The sequence below is a fragment of the Staurois parvus genome, unplaced genomic scaffold (genome assembly GCF_062004578.1).
Source record: "Staurois parvus isolate SC_StPar_1 unplaced genomic scaffold, SC_StPar_1.0 ptg000195l, whole genome shotgun sequence".
In the NCBI taxonomy this organism is placed as follows: Eukaryota; Metazoa; Chordata; class Amphibia; order Anura; family Ranidae; genus Staurois; species Staurois parvus.
Genome location: NW_028317991.1, coordinates 53,788 through 70,287, shown reverse-complemented (window position 1 = coordinate 70,287; position 16,500 = coordinate 53,788).

The window sequence follows — 16,500 nt, the reverse complement described above, 5'->3', positions numbered from 1 at the left end:
GGGGGCTCCAAGTCCATCCCCACCATCAGGGGCCCTGGTGAACAAGCACCCTGGGACTTAGACTCCGTGCGCTGGGGACGCCTACTCAGTGGAGTGCTAGTGGTACCGCCAGGCGGTCCCTTACAGTACCAGAAGGCCATGACTGAGTCTAGAGGAGGGCCCTCGCCGCTTGAGGAGATCTGCAGGCACCTGTCTAACTTGACGCAGGCCGTATCGGCCCTGCAGGACAGATGTCAGCAGATTGAGAATCACTTCCAGACCTGCACTATATCCGTTTCTGCCCCACAGGCCGCGGTCCCCGCACCCCCGGCCGTAGCAGCCCCTGTACCGGTTTCTGGGGCATCCGCCCCACTCCCGGCGGCCGAACCCCGAGTACCCCTACCGGAACGGTTTCACGGGGACCGCACACGCTTCAGGTCATTCCGTGAGTCCTGTCTCCTCTATTTTGAGTTGCAACCACGAACCTTTGTGACTGAATCCGTGAAGGTGGGGTTCGTCATCTCCCTCCTGCAGGGTGAACCCCAAGACTGGGCCCACCGACTGCGGGGAAAAAATGACCCTCACCTTAGCTCGGTTGACTTTTTTTTTGACGCAATGGCCATCCTATACGATGACCCACAGCGGGCAGCTTCTGCTGAAGCTACTTTGTACACGCTCCGGCAAGGCCGCCGAGCGGCGGAGGAGTACGCGTCTGAATTTAGGCGCTGGATGGGGGACACACGTTGGAACGAGTTTGCTCTCCTGCATCAGTTCCGTATAGGCCTATCAGAAGGCCTGAAAGATGAGCTCGCCCGGGTGGAGGTGCCTGAGACTTTAGAGGACTTAATTGCACTGACTATTAAGATTGACCGTAGACTGCGGGAACGCAGGTTTGAGAGGTCCGGCCAGGGTCATGGAAATCCCTGGGGGCCATTTCAAGGGCCCAGTCAAGCACCTAGGCCAAACATCCAGAACCGGCCACCTGGAGATATCCCTGAACCTATGCAACTCGGCCTGGCGCGGCCTAAACTATCTCCAGAGGAACATCAGCGCAGACGATCCCAGAACCTATGCCTCTACTGTGGCGAAGCTGGTCATATGGTACGATCCTGCCCGCAGAAACTGAGTAAGTGCACCTCTTCTTCCTTGTCCATTGGCAATGTTAGTCCATCCCAATACTTAGTGGTGCCCCTTTCCTTTCAGCTTCCGGAAAGGACCGTGGAAGTGTCGGCCATAGTTGATTCGGGGGCATGCAGCTGCTTCCTGGACATTAAGTTTGCTCACCAGCAGGGTATTCCTCTCCAATTGAAACAGAAGGGGTTCAATATTTATTTGGCTGACGGTTCCCGGATAAAATCAGGGGTGGTGAACCAGGAAACCCCCTCCATCGCCACTGTCATTGCCGGCCAGCACCAGGAACTGCTCCGCCTGGATGCTATAGCTTCACCCCTCTTCCCAGTCATTTTGGGGCTCCCATGGTTACGGGCCCATAACCCCCAAATTGACTGGGAGACCGGAGTAATTTCGTTCCCTTCTCCATACTGTCGGGTATACTGCCGCACTTCGGGCCCGGGGGTCCCCCAAATCCTCCTGTGCTCTGAGGGGGAAGCTGAATTAAAACAGGTAATCCCGGCAGCCTACCATGAGTTTCTAGATGTGTTCAGCAAGCGGGGAGCTGATACTCTACCCCCCCACCGCCCTTATGACTGTCCCGTTGACCTGTTACCCGATTCAGAAATTCCTTTTGGGCGAATCTTCCCCCTTTCAGAGCTCGAATTGGGAGCCCTGAAGGAATATATCGAGGACAGCCTCCAGAAGGGGTTCATCCGCCCCTCCACTTCACCGGCGGGGGCGGGAATTTTCTTTGTTGAAAAAAAGGACAAAACCTTGAGGCCGTGTATCGATTACAGGGAGTTGAACAGGGTCACGATAAAGAACCGTTACCCACTGCCGTTAGTACCAGAATTGTTCCAAAGTTTAAAAACAGCAGTGGTTTTTACAAAGCTGGATTTGAGGGGAGCATACAACTTGGTTCGCATAAGGGAGGGGGACGAGTGGAAGACGGCCTTCCGCACCCGCTTCGGCCATTTTGAATATTTGGTCATGCCGTTCGGGTTGTGTAATGCTCCGGCCACGTTTCAACACTTTGTGAATGACATTTTTAGGGACTTCCTGGAAGTCTTTGTTATCGTCTATCTAGACGACATTTTGATTTTCTCCCCTTCCTTGGGGGAACACAGAATACATGTAGCGAGGGTATTGGGGCGATTGCGGCAGCATGGGTTGTACGCCAAGGCAGAGAAATGTTGTTTCGAACAATCCAGCATTACTTTCTTGGGCCTGATCATCTCCACCGCGGGGGTCGCGATGGATCCCCAGAAAGTCGCTGCAATACTGGATTGGCCTGAACCCACGGACAGGAAAGGCGTCCAACGGTTTATTGGTTTTGCAAATTTTTACCGAAAGTTCATCAAGAACTTCTCGGGTCTGGTCTCCCCCATTACTCAGCTAACCAAGCTGGGAACCCGGTTCAGATGGACACCTGAAGCTCAGAAAGCTTTTGAAGCCTTGAAGAAGTTGTTCACCTCGGCACCCATTTTGGGTCACCCAGACGCCGCCCTGCCCTACATCCTGGAAGTGGATGCATCGGAGAATGCGGTAGGTTCCATTCTCTCCCAGCGGAAGGGCACCAAGGAATTGCTCCATCCTGTAGCTTTCTTCTCACGGAAGCTTACCCCAGCAGAGAAGAATTATGATATCGGTGATCGAGAGCTACTGGCGATCAAAACGGCATTAGAGGAATGGAGGTACCTGCTGGAAGGTGCTATGCACCCCATCTTAATTTTTACTGATCACAAAAACCTAGAATATCTGAGAACCGCCAAGCGTTTACGCCCACGACAGGCAAGATGGGCACTATTCTTTTCTAGATTCAACTTCCACATTACGTACCGGCCTGGATCAAAGAACACTAAGCCAGATGCGTTATCACGTATGTACGAGGACGCCAAGGAGACCCCAGTACCCGACACCATCTTGTCCTCGGGAAACTTCTTGGCCCTTCAGTCGGACCTTCGTTCCAAGATATAGGAGGCATCCACAACCGTCTCTACCTCAGCCGGAGGGCTCCTCCAGAACAAGGGGGGACTCCTATGGAGGGAAGATCGGATTGTGGTGCCGGAGGAAGCCCGAACCCTGGTCTTGGGCCATTGCCATGACCACCCGATGGCGGGGCACTTTGGCCCAGAAAAGACCCTGGAACTTCTCTGACGCTCCTTCTGGTGGCCGGACATGGCTAAAGATTGTAAGGGCTATGTAAGGTCCTGTATCACCTGCCAAAAGAATAAGCCTTCCAGAAACAAAGTTTGGGGTCTGCTGCGACCCTTACCGATTCCTGAACGGCCTTGGCAAAAGATATCGTTAGACTTTATAGTCGAGCTTCCGCCATCACTAGACCACACGGCAATCCTGGTGGTCGTAGACCACTTGTCCAAGATGGCCCACTTCATCCCGTTGAAGAAAACCCCCTCGGCAGCCGAGACTGCGCGAGTTTTCATTCGTGAGGTAGTAAGGCTGCATGGGGTCCCCGAAGACATTGTCTCAGACCGAGGGGTCCAGTTCACGTCGAGATTTTGGAGGGCACTGTGCAAAGCCCTGGACATCAAATTGTCCCTTTCCTCTGCATTCCACCCTCAAACTAACGGTCAAACCGAAAGGACCAATCAGACCCTGGAGCAATACTTGAGATGCTACACTTCATTTACTCAAGATGACTGGATGCCACTTCTCCCCCTAGCGGAATTCGCATACAACAATGCCCGTCACTCAGCGACGGGCCAGTCCCCGTTCTTTGCCAACTATGGGTTTCACCCTGTCTTCCTCCCGGATTTGGTCCCGGAATGCCCAGTACCAGCATCGCAAGACGTAGTAACGTTTTTCTCCACGAACAATAAGAAGCTTCAAGAGGCCATCAGTCGGGCGTAGGAAGACTACAGGAAGGCATTCAACAGGAAACGGAGGGGAGATCTTGTGTTGCGGCCTGGGGAGAAGGTTTGGCTAGCGACGTCCAATTTAAAGATGCTTTGTCCGTCGAAGAAATTGGGACCCAAGTTTATAGGCCCCTTCTGCATTAAACGGATGGTCAACGAAGCGGCCTACGAACTCGTCCTTCCTGACACACTCAAAATCCACCCAGTCTTCCATGTGTCTCTGCTGAAGCCAGTAATCCCAGATGCCTTCCCTGACCGAGAATCTAGACCCCCGGAAGCCATAACGGTCGAGGGTGAGGAGGAATTTGAGGTGGAATCAATCCTGAAGTGCCGAAGGAGGGGGGGCCAGGCCCAATTCCTAATCAAATGGAAGGGCTATGACCCTGAGGACAATTCCTGGGAACCAGCCCAGAATGTCCATGCACCTAGACTTGTCCGGAGGTTCTTTCGCGATCACCCGTGGTGGAGAGATCGGGTGGGCATCCGGAGGTTGCCCGTAGGGGGGGGGCAATGTCAGGGATCCCCTCGATCCCCGCCGCGATGGTCCCGGCGCAGGCGCAGTATGCCGCCCTGTGCAGGGACTCGAGCACTGGGTCCGGGCCGGCCGCGGCGTTCGAGTTCGCGCATGCGCAGTAGAAGCCGCGGCCGCCCGCTGGGCACCAATGGCAGCGCAGGGCGGGATATTTAAACGACCCTGAGCTGTCATTCAGTGCCTTCTGGTCTTACCTGTATCCTGTATCCGTGAACCTGTGTATTGTAAGTTGCTGACCCGGATTGTACCTGACCTTGCTGTATTTCTCCTGCCCAGACCCTTGCTTTGCCTGACCTCTCTCCTGAATGCCCCCTATTGGATTTGACCTGCTGTTGCTGACCTGGCGTGTGACCCGACTATTCTATGCCCGCTGCCTTGTACCTTGCCGTCCTCTCTGTTACCGACCCGGCCCGTCTGACCTTGCTCATCCATCCATCCATCCCATGCAGTGGGGTCTGCTGACCTCCTCATATCAGACTCTTCCCCGTGGGAGCCCTTGGCGCATACCACTACCACTGACGGACGCACCCGGTAGCCACGACCTGGTCTCAGGGGGCTCCAAGTCCATCCCCACCATCAGGGGCCCTGGTGAACAAGCACCCTGGGACTTAGACTCCGTGCGCTGGGGACGCCTACTCAGTGGAGTGCTAGTGGTACCGCCAGGCGGTCCCTTACAGACTCACTGATACTTGCATACTCACAATTTAAAGCTTTGTGTCAGGAATGGACTCACCACTGGTGGTGGGACTCACCTGCCATGTGGGCTGCAGTACCAGGGCTGGCCAGCGGGTGCTCTCAGCAGCCAGAAGCTCACTCCTGCAATCAAGTCATCACCTGAGGCTGATTGCAGGAGGTGTATTTAAGGAGTGGCCAGGCCTGCAGTCAGTGCCTTGGTATAGTTTCCCTTGGCCCCTGAATCCTGACTCTGCATGAACTCTGCCTGTACTGACCTCAGCTATTCCTGACTATTCTTCTGCCTGCTCCTTGTACCTTGCCTGCCCGTTTGCTACCGACCCGGCCTGCCCGACTACGTTTAGTATTGTTCTTATTGTTATCTGTTGGAGGTTTGGTTTGTTTGCACTGTGTTTATGTTTAGTCTTGCACTGCGTTTATGTATTGTTTAGTCTTGAATAAATTGTATTGTTTATACTATACCTGAAGCCTGCATTTCCCTGTGTCAGTCCACACACCTCTGGTCATACCTGGAGCCCTGACACTTTGACACTAGAGGTTCCACGATACTGATCTCCTAAAACTTATGATCCCTCAAAATTGAGACCTGACACTTGGCATCCATAACACTGCTCCTGCTCTACTGTCACTGGGGGTTCCACAAAACTGACCCCCTGGCACTTATTTTTCCACAACACTGATCCACTGACACCTCGAGCTTCACAATAGTGTAAAGTATATGTTTACTGTAGCTAAAACTTAGTTTTGAATAACGTAGAGAAGGGTTAAAACTCTCTTAAGTTAATATTTTTGCTGTCTTTGTCTCATGGGGAGACCTCCCTTCACTTCCTATCTTGGAAACACAACAGGAATTGACAGGAAATCTTTACAACGTGAAAAGAATTTGTTTTTCTGACAATTGTCATTGGAACGGTTGTTCCTATGGGAAGATTTACCTTCACCTCTTGTTCAGTGACATATTGTCACTAAGCTCTCTAGCAGGGACACAGGCAGCAATAGAAACAATGACAGGGTTCTAATCCATCACTACTCATTCGAAAATTAAAAAACTTTACATATATTTTAACCATTGACAGTTGATGTTTCAGATAACTGACCCTCTGTCACTTGTGGTTACAGATCCCAGACTCACTGACACTTGCAATTCCAGAACATTGACCTTTGAAGTTCTGTAACAACCTTTGACAGTAGGTGTTCCAGAAGACTGACCCTCTAGCTCTTGTGCTACTAGAGTACTGAACCCAAATATTTGAGGTTCCAAAACACTTTCCTGCTGATACTCAGGGTTCCAAAGCACTTATCCGTTGGAAGTTTCTTTATACTACATTATGAAGTTTTAAGCTACTGGTGGCCAGGCCTACCTGTTAATGCGATGGGGCTGGGCCCCCTACAGAAGACCCGGTGGTACCCCCTTATCAGCGGCCCTGTGCTCCATGCCACTGAATCTCTGTCACTTGTGGTTTCACTTCACTAAGTCACGGGCAATTGAGATTTCAGGGGCATCGTTATAAAGCAGTTAATATGAAATCACCAAACATTAATTGCAAGTGAATCTTCAAAATGACAGTGAATTATTTATCGTCAGTCAATTTTTATTGCAAGTCACATCCGCTGCTTTATAAATATGCCCCTTAGATTTCTGCAACACTGACCGTTCAGATTTTACACTGAACCATTGATAGTTGGTGCTCCAAAAACACTGACTCATTGAGACCTGGGATCCCAGAGTACTGACCTCATGACACTCGGGGTTCAACAAAACTGACACTATCACACACTTTGGATTCTGCAACACTGACTCTCTAGACCCTGAGTTTTCACAGCACTGGACAATTGAGAGCTGGTTTTCCAGGGCACTGACTCACTTACACTTGGGGTCCCAGAGCACTGACTCTTAAAGGTTACAGAGTACTGACCCCAACACTTGAAGTTCCACAACCATGACCCTTTAAAACTTGAGGTTCTACAACTCTGATCCTCTGGCATCTGAACTATTTAGAGGTGGTGTCCCAGAGCACTGACCTTAAAGGGTTGCAGAGTATTGACCCCATCACTTGAAGTTCCATAATAATGACCCACTAAAACTGGGGGTTTCAGAACACTGACACACTGGGATCACTGATCCTGGGAAAACAGAATACTGAGCACCAACATTTGGGGTTTAACAACACTGATTCCATCACACACCTTGGGTTTTGCAACATTGACCCTCTAGCACCTAAGTTTTCACAGCACTAAACTATTTGGAATTGGTGTCACAGAGCACTGACCTTTACAAGTTACAGAGTATTGACCCTTTGAAGTTCCATAATACTGACCCACTAAAGCTTAGGGTTTTAGAACATGGACACTCTGGGATCACTGAACCTGGGAACTCAGAATACTAACCCCTAACATTTGGGATTACACAACACTGATGCCACCACACATCATGGGTTCTGCAACACTGAGCCTATAGCACCTGGGTTTTCTCAACAGTGAATAATTGGAAGATGATGTCCAGGACACTCGCTCACTTACACTTGGGGTCCCAGAGCATTGACTCTTAAGGATTACAGAGTACTGACCCGAACACTTGAAGTTCAACACCAACCCTTTAAAACTTGAAGTTCTACAACACTGACAGTCTGGGCTCACTAAACCTTAGAACCCAGAATACTGACCCCCAACATTTGGGGTTCAACAAAATAGATGTCCTCACACACCTTGGGTTTTGCAAAACTGACCCTCCAACACCTGGGTTTTCATAACATTTACCTATTGAAAGTTGGTGATTCAGAGCACTGACTCATTTTCACTTGGGGTCCTAGAATACTGGTTCCTGACACATAGGGTTCCTAACAGACCAGCTGACACTTGGGGTCCCACAACATTGACCGCAAGTCACCCTGGGTATTTTGCCTAAAACAATGACCCACTGACACTTGGGGTCCCAGATTACTGACCTTGACACTTGAGGTTCCTAATCACAGACCAGATGACCCTTGAGATTCCTCAACACTGACTCCCTGATATCCAGGGTATTGGGTCTGAACATATACACTTGAGGTTCCACAACACTGACACATGGGGTTTCATAACATTGATTCATTATTATTATTATTATTATTATACAGTATTTATAAAGCGCCAATAGTTCACTCAGCGCTGTACATTACAAAGGGGGACAGAACATGTGACAGAACAATACCAATACAATGCAAAACATGAGGGGATCGAGGGCCCTGCTCTTTCGAGCTTACAATCTAGAAGGGACGGGATAGTGGTACAGGAGGAGATAGCTGTGGGGGATGGAGTGGTAGGAAGAGTGGAGGAGGTCGGTCAAGTTAGCAGGGGTAGGGTATGCTTCCCTGAAGAGATGGGTTTTCAGGGTGCGCCTAAAGGAGAGGAGAGTAGGTGATAATCTGATGGGTTGGGGAAGGGAGTTCCAGAGGATGGGTGACACCCTGGAGAAGTCCTGGAGGCGGGCATGGGAGGAGGAGACCAGGGAACTAGAGAGAAGGAGGTCTTGTGAGGAGCAGATGTGTGCGTGCTGGGTGGTACTTGGATATTAGGTTGGTGATGTAGTTCGGGGCAGTATGGTGGACAGCTTTGTACGTCAGTGTTAGGATTTTAAATATGATGCGCAATCGGAAGCCAGTGGAGGGATTGGCAGAGGGGGGTGGCGGAAACGGAGCGGTTGGAAAGGTGAATGAGTCTGGCAGCCGTATTCAGGATCGACTGAAGCGGGGATAGCCAGCGGCGAGGCAGGCCAGTGAGGAGGGAGTTGCAGTTGTCCAGTCGTGATATGATGAGGGAGTGGATGAGCTGTTTAGTGGTCTCTGGGGTTAGGAACGTGCGGATTTTGGCGATGTTGTGGAGGTGGAGTCTGCATGAGTTTGTTAAAGATTGGACTTGGGGCTGGAAGGATAGGTTGGAGTCCAGAATGACACCAAGTACTCTGGCCTGCAGGGCGGGTTTGATATTGGCATTGTTGGATGTGATGGAGAAGTCAATGGGGGGTGGGGTCCGGGCTGGGGGGAAGACAAGAAACTCGGTTTTGGAGAGGTTCAGTTTAAGGAAGTGGAGCGACATCCAGTCAGATATGTCACTCAGTAGGTGTGTGATTCGGGCGGAGACCGAGGAGGTGAGGTGGGGGATTCATTGACAGTTGCAGTTACAGGACACTGACCCATTGGCACTTTAACATGTACAGAATATGTATAAAACAGAGTGCCAAGCTTAATTGAAGATGAGTAAGAAAATATGTCTCGGCTTACTTATCAGACTGCAATACGTCACTTTAACATTATTACACATCCCTATACTTCCAGTAATGGTAAATAGGAAATTGTGCCAATGACTTACCACAAAACTATTGGACCTCACTGTACACTAAGTACTTGCTCTTGCTATTTTTATCACTTACCTGATTTGGAAACACGTCTCGTATTCAAAGGAATCGCTTAGTAGAAGTATGTCTGGGACTTAAAGTCAACACTGAATATGAATTAATTTTAACGCATATGTCAAGACAAAATAAAAATAAATATGCTGTACATTCCTGCAATACATGAATCTTTTCCGTGTGTTTTTTACCTTTAAAGACCCAGTAAGTACAGAAAAATAGCTCCAGAGAAAAATAAATAGTGTTCCTCTCCAGGCTGCACACCTCTCTCATGTCCTGACAATGTTCTCTGCCGTCACCAGTCACAGTTCTCCTCTTCTCTCTGTTTGGATTATTGTAATACAGAAAAATACTCATTGATTTACCAGAAATGCACTCAGCTCCTGTCCTGATGTAGGCTGACAACAGCGTTTTTGTGCACTGGTGTCAGCCCTGCCCATAGTTTTTTTGCTAAATTACTCAGCCACGCTCACTCTCGGATTTCTACAATAAAAAAAGCTAATCATTCTATAGTCAAAGACAATAACTACAGAAGGGCTTGACAGACTTTTCAAGATTGCACAAGAGAGCTCTGAATTTCTAACAAGAGAAACAGCTGGTTTTTTTTTTTACTTATTTATTTATTTCAGGTACTTATATAGCACCATCAATTTACACAGTGCTTTACATATATATTGTACGTTCACATCAGTCCCTAACAGGGGCAGACTGACCATTTGGAAACTTGGGCACTGCCCAAGGGCCCAGGGTCAGTAGGGGGCCCCATGAGATGCCCCTGGTACCTTTTTCATAGGCTTTTTTGAGTTTGGGCAAGGACACAGGGGCCTCATGATCCTCTATTGCCTGGGGGCCCCATGAGTTGTCAGTCCACCCCTGGTCCCTAACGCTCAAGGGGTGTACAATCTAAGGTCCCTAACTTACATTCATACACATATTAGGGCCAATTTAGACAGGATCCAATTAACCTACCAGCATGTCTTTGGAGTGTGGGAAGAAACCAGAGTACCCAGAGGAAACCCACACAGGCACAACTTGCAAACTCCAGGCAGGTGGTGCCGTGGCTGGGATTCAAACCAACGACCCCAGTACTGCCAGGAGGAAGTGCTAACCATTTAGCCAATGTGCTACCCTACTTATCAAACAGATATAACAAATGACATTCAATGGTTTATTACAGCAATCAAAAGGGAACAAATAAGGGAAATTCATTGTTAGGATTTACATGCACTTTAACCCTCTTGTCTTCACTGCTCTATATGTACTGGTAAGCTGTCCAACCTTCACCTAAAAGCAGCCCCAACTTCCTAGCATCTAGCTCAGCTTTGACAAGGGACACACAGCTACAATCAAAGGGTAGAATTGGTGTTCACTTAAAGTGGAACTTTAGCCAGAAAATTTGGTTCTGCTAGATCACTTCAGGCTAGCCCCTTTTGCAGGTATGGCTACTGCATGTACAACACTAAAAATAAGTGTCTATACTGTTTAAAATCCGGTAATACACTGGCTCACCCTGCTCTGCACATGCTCAGTTGCCCTCTGTTTTTTGGCACTGTGCCGAAAATCAGAGCCTCTAACAGCCTAAAGATTTACTGCTGCTCAGGGGCTCTGGGCTTCAACAAAATGGCAGCCTCTAGCAAGAAGAAACAGGAGCAATGCTGGAGGCAATTTACAGCACACACTAATTTTGGTAGCATTATTATTAATGTGGAATGTATGTTCCTAGCTAAAGAACATTATTTTTATCAAATTGTTATGGGTAAAGTTCCACTTTAATAGCTGTGTTTAAATGTTGATATTTTACATTTTCTGCTTGTGCCCTTCCTCAAATACACTTCAGGGCCAGAGGCTAGGAAGAACCTGAAGTTGCAGCTGATGGAGACTACAATGGCCAATTTTTAGCACACATTACACCGATATGGTCCACTGTTCCCACCATTAGGAAAATTACCTTCAGATATCTCTTGCAGCCTTTGCTGGAGTGTATGTAGATATGAAGTAGGTGCAGAGCGGCTGCACTAATATAGCACCCTCCTATCGGGCTGCTAGGGGTTTTTTTTGGGACAGGCATATTTAGCTTTGCTCCCCTGTATCCAGCAGGTAGGTTTCTCTGTACTCTACAAGCTCTTGGTCTGGCTGCTTCCCCTTATTCTCTGGAGATTCTCAGATCATAGTGGGTGGGAGAGCTGGATGGGCAACCTAAATATTTATGCAGCCCCAGCCAATCCCTGGAGAAGTGTGTCCAGATGGTGGTTGGGGAGTGTATAAAGAGTCTGGAGTGTATTACTAGTCTAGAGCCCAGAGTTCTTGTCTTGGTTGCATTGCTGGAGGCCCACCTAGCTTCTCAGGATCCCAGTCATTGCTGAGAGCATCAGGGAAATGCTAATTATTACTTGTAAGACCATAAAAAGGCTTACCTGTAGGCACAGTGAATATCTCCTAAGCGTGCACTGTTTAGGAGATATTCACGAGCATGCGTCCAGTGATGTCACAGGCGCATGCACTCTGATGGAATGGCATACCCATGCCGTACCTTCACAGCTCTGCGCCTGGGCATGATGTCATACGGCGCCGGCCATTCATACATCTGGGGTCCGCAAAACAAGAAGGAAGACCGAGTGAAGATGGATGTACCTGGGAGCTGTGTCCAGGTAAGTCTATCATAATGTGCTAGGATGCGGTGCATAGTTGCACATTATGACTTAAACCCAATTGTTTTTTTATTTTGGTAGTGATTTACTACAGCTTTAAGGGACTGTTGGTAATTTAAAAAAAAGACAAATATGAAAGAGATACACCTGATAATTAGTCAATTATTATCGTTCCCTGCATTAAAGCATTGTCAGATGCTGAAGGAACTCTATGGAAACAGTATATATAGTACAAGCACCAACTAGACGTCATATCGCAGCTATGCAAATAACCACAGGTTACAGAAGACTTTGCAGCAATGTAAACATTCTATACACGCTGAGTCATCATAGTGCAGGACACAATGAGACAAGTGACGTCATCAGCTAATAATAAGTAGAGGTGACTTTGTGATAACACACTTCTTTATTAGCTAATACAGTCTTTATATTTAATGTATTTGCTGATGGCTATCTCATGTTGTAGAGGTAACGTAAGCATTAATAGATAATGGAATGAAATGCCACTATTGCTAAATATACTGTCATGGCCGGGGAATTAAATATTAAATAGCAGAATTTAGTAGTAGAAAAAAAGCTATAATATACTATGATGATAGCACAACAAATATCTCACACAGGTTCAGTTTAATGTCCCCCTGTCGCCTATACACCAATAGCCCACCTGCTGAAAGAATTGGTAATATGCTTACCTTTCTGGTTGCCCATGCCTTGAATCGCTGCTGCTTTGCTGCCCCCATATCACTGCAGATACTGGCCAAATGGGTCAAATATCTGTCTTCCCCATCTCCTTCAGTCTTCCCCATCTCCTTCAGATACAGGCCAAATGGGTCAAATATCTGTCTTTCCCATCTCCTTCAGATACCGGCCAAATGGGTCAAATATCTGTCTTCCCCATCTCCTTCAGTCTTTCCCATCTCCTTCAGATACCGGCCAAATGGGTCAAATATCTGTCTTCCCCATCTCCCTCAGTCTTCTGCATCTCCTTCAGATACCGGCCAAATGGGTCAAATATCTGTCTTCCCCATCTCCTTCAGTCTTCCCCATCTCCTTCAGATAGGAGCCAAATGGGTCAAATATCTGTCTTCCCCATCTCCTTCAGCTTTCCCCATCTCCTTCAGATACCAGCCAAATGGGTCAAATATCTGTCTTCCCCATCTCCTTCAAATACTGGCCAAATGGGTCAAATATCTGTCTTCCCCATCTCCTTCAGTCTTCCCCATCTCCTTCAGATACCGGCCAAATGGGTCAAATATCTGTCTTCCCCATCTCCTTCAGTCTTCCCCATCTCCTTCAGATACCGGCCAAATGGGTCAAATATCTGTCTTCCCCATCTCCTTCAGTCTTCCCCATCTCCTTCAGATACCGGCCAAATGGGTCAAATATCTGTCTTCCCCATCTCCTTCAGTGGTTTCCCCATCTCCTTCAGATACCAGCCAAATGGGTCAAATATCTGTCTTCCCCATCTCCTTCAGATACTGGCCAAATGGGTCAAATATCTGTCTTCCCCATCTCCTTCAGTGGTTTCTCTCACCTGCTTGTAACAACTGATGACTGATGAGGAAACACAGCATGCAGTGGGGGAGCAGGTATTCCATTGTGGTAGGGAAGCTGGTATTCCATTGCAGTTGGGGAGCTGGTATTCCATTGTAGTGGGGGAGGTGATATTCCATACACCCAGTAGATGGGTTTTTCCCTTTGAAGAAGTCATGAGGGTGTGACGAAACACGTCAGAGGAGGAGCTATGTGACATCCTCACGCAAACCTTGAAGAAGCAAGCTGTTTATTTTATGGTGTGATGCCAGTTTTCCTAGTGCACTGGTTAAGAGTGTACTTTACTTGGAAGTGTATTTTTTTTTTAAATAAAGGAAATTGGTATTAAGATAATACACAATGATGGTGCTATATTATTTGTGAGCAAAATTCAAATAGTGGAGGAGCCATTCTATATTATCTGCATACCTGGGGAGAGGAGACATGACCCTGCTATACCTTGTGATACATCTGGAGATACATTTGATGATATCCAAGGAGGCTGAAGGCCTGAATTAAAGGGCAAGGCTCATTATGTCCTATATGTATATGGGTCAATATCAGATTGTGTGACTGGTGAAGGAGCACAGTTGGTGACAAGTGGAAATTATTCACACGGGCATAAGGTGAATGATTGGTGCACTTTTATTATGAGCTGTAGTCACACACACAAAAAAAAATATACATATATATATATATATATATATATATATATATATATTTAGTTGCAATTCTTCTTTTTTGGGGGGTGGGGGTTGACTTAATATTTACTCACAGTTTTTGAATACTAACAGATGAATAAATAAATAACATAAATAACATTCTTAGCTTTTTTTTTTCCAGTCCAGTGACTATGGCTACAGCATGTCACGCATTATGTAGCACCCTCCTAGTCAGCTAGGGGGAGCTAAAGTTTAAATAATCAGTGATGGGGCTGAGTAGCAGCCTGGGTGTGATAGCCAGGTGGGTCAAATTTAGGTCAGAGCTGAGAGGTTCTGCAGACTAGCTCTCTGAGACTTCCCTCTGCACTAGAACTGGAGAAAGATCTAGAAGCAGTGGGCAGAGGAAAGGAATGATTAGTCTGTACTCTTACGGTATCCTGGCCAATCCCTAACAAGGAGGCTTGGCAAGAGGCTAAGACAGCCTGTAAGAGGAACCAAGCATGCATAGCAACAGGAGAGTTTGAGTGGAAGATGGAGAAGTGAGGCTGGAGAGCAAGCACCTGGGAGGGGCCCATATGGGAAGGGGTTCACCTCTAGGCAGGGAAGCTTGAAAGGAGGAAAGCTTGGGACTTCATCTGCTTCCAGACGAGAACCACCTATGCAGCATGGAAGGGAGAGGCCCAGCAGAAGGCCTGGTAGCAGCCACTGACCCTATACACTCGTAGGAGAAGGACTGACTGAGTAGATCTTCACCCTCTGGGCCAACTGGGAAAATAGATTAGCAACTACCCAGGACTGTCTTCTCTTAAAGTGACAGGCACTGGATCCCATGCCCAGGGATTAACCAAGTACAGCTGGATAAAGGAGTATCTGGGGTGGTACAACAGGAGATGCTAGCTAGCTTGCCAATGACAAGGAGACTTGTACATAGTTCAGGAAGATTGTCCTCTATTGCCATAACCCTTGGGCATCCCATACACCCCTAAGGCAGGCCATAGATGGGCCGTTTATCGGCCGAATTTTCGGCTGATAAATGAAAAATCGGTCGTCCCCATTGCCGATGCTGCCACCCATGTCCACGAAAAATGGCCGTTTTTTGCAGATTTTCCAGCATGACCGATAAAAATAAATGAGGAGATCCGCGAAAAACGGCCGACGGGCTGGCCCCACTAACGGCGTGATTATCGGCCGATTTTTGGTGCGGACGAAAATTTGGCCGATAAACAACCCGTCTATGGCCTGCATAACTCTATCCAAGTTAAAAGCCCCTAATAAAACTTCAGAACAAAGCTCAAGCACTGGTTACTGTCTTCTGAATGCAAGTCTGAGAGAAAATGTGTGTTGCCTGGCTGTGCAGACTATAAGGGGACCCGAATACTCAGCAACTCCTAAGGAGTTACATGAACCTTAACTCATCTGAGAAACCCAAAATTCAGCGTGGTTGATATGGTTATATATTGATAAAAATCTCAATAGTTTGTCAGCACATTGTACCTTCAAAATCTGGAAGGCATGTTCACACCATGTCAGTTGAACTACATATTTCTGCACACAACCTTGTATGGAGAAAACAGGGGAACACAGGGCAGCACAGTGGCTAAATGGTTAGCACTTTCGCCTGGCAGTACTAGGGTTGTTGGTTCGAATCCCAGCCATGGCACCCCCTGCCTGGAGTTTGCATGTGCTCCCTGTGCCTGTGTGGGTTTCCTCCAGGTACTCTGGTTTCCTCCCACTTTCCAAAGACATGCTGGTAAGTTAATTGGTTACTGTCTAAATTGGCCCTATTATGTGTACGAATGTAAGTTGGGGATCTTAGATTATACACCCCTTGAGGGTTAGGGACTGATGTGAATATATATGTAAAAGTGCTGTGTAAAATGACGGTGCTATATGTGTACCTGAAATAAATACCAATATGTGCAATATCTGTAGAAAAACACATGGTGTGAACAAGAACTAAAGCTGAAATTGTTAAATAAACCACCCTGGCAGCAGGCTCCCCTGAACTACAAGGGTTAAAAGCTTGTTGGGGTTATCATCTAGGGCAGTGGTCGGCAAGCCGCGGCTCGCGAGCCAC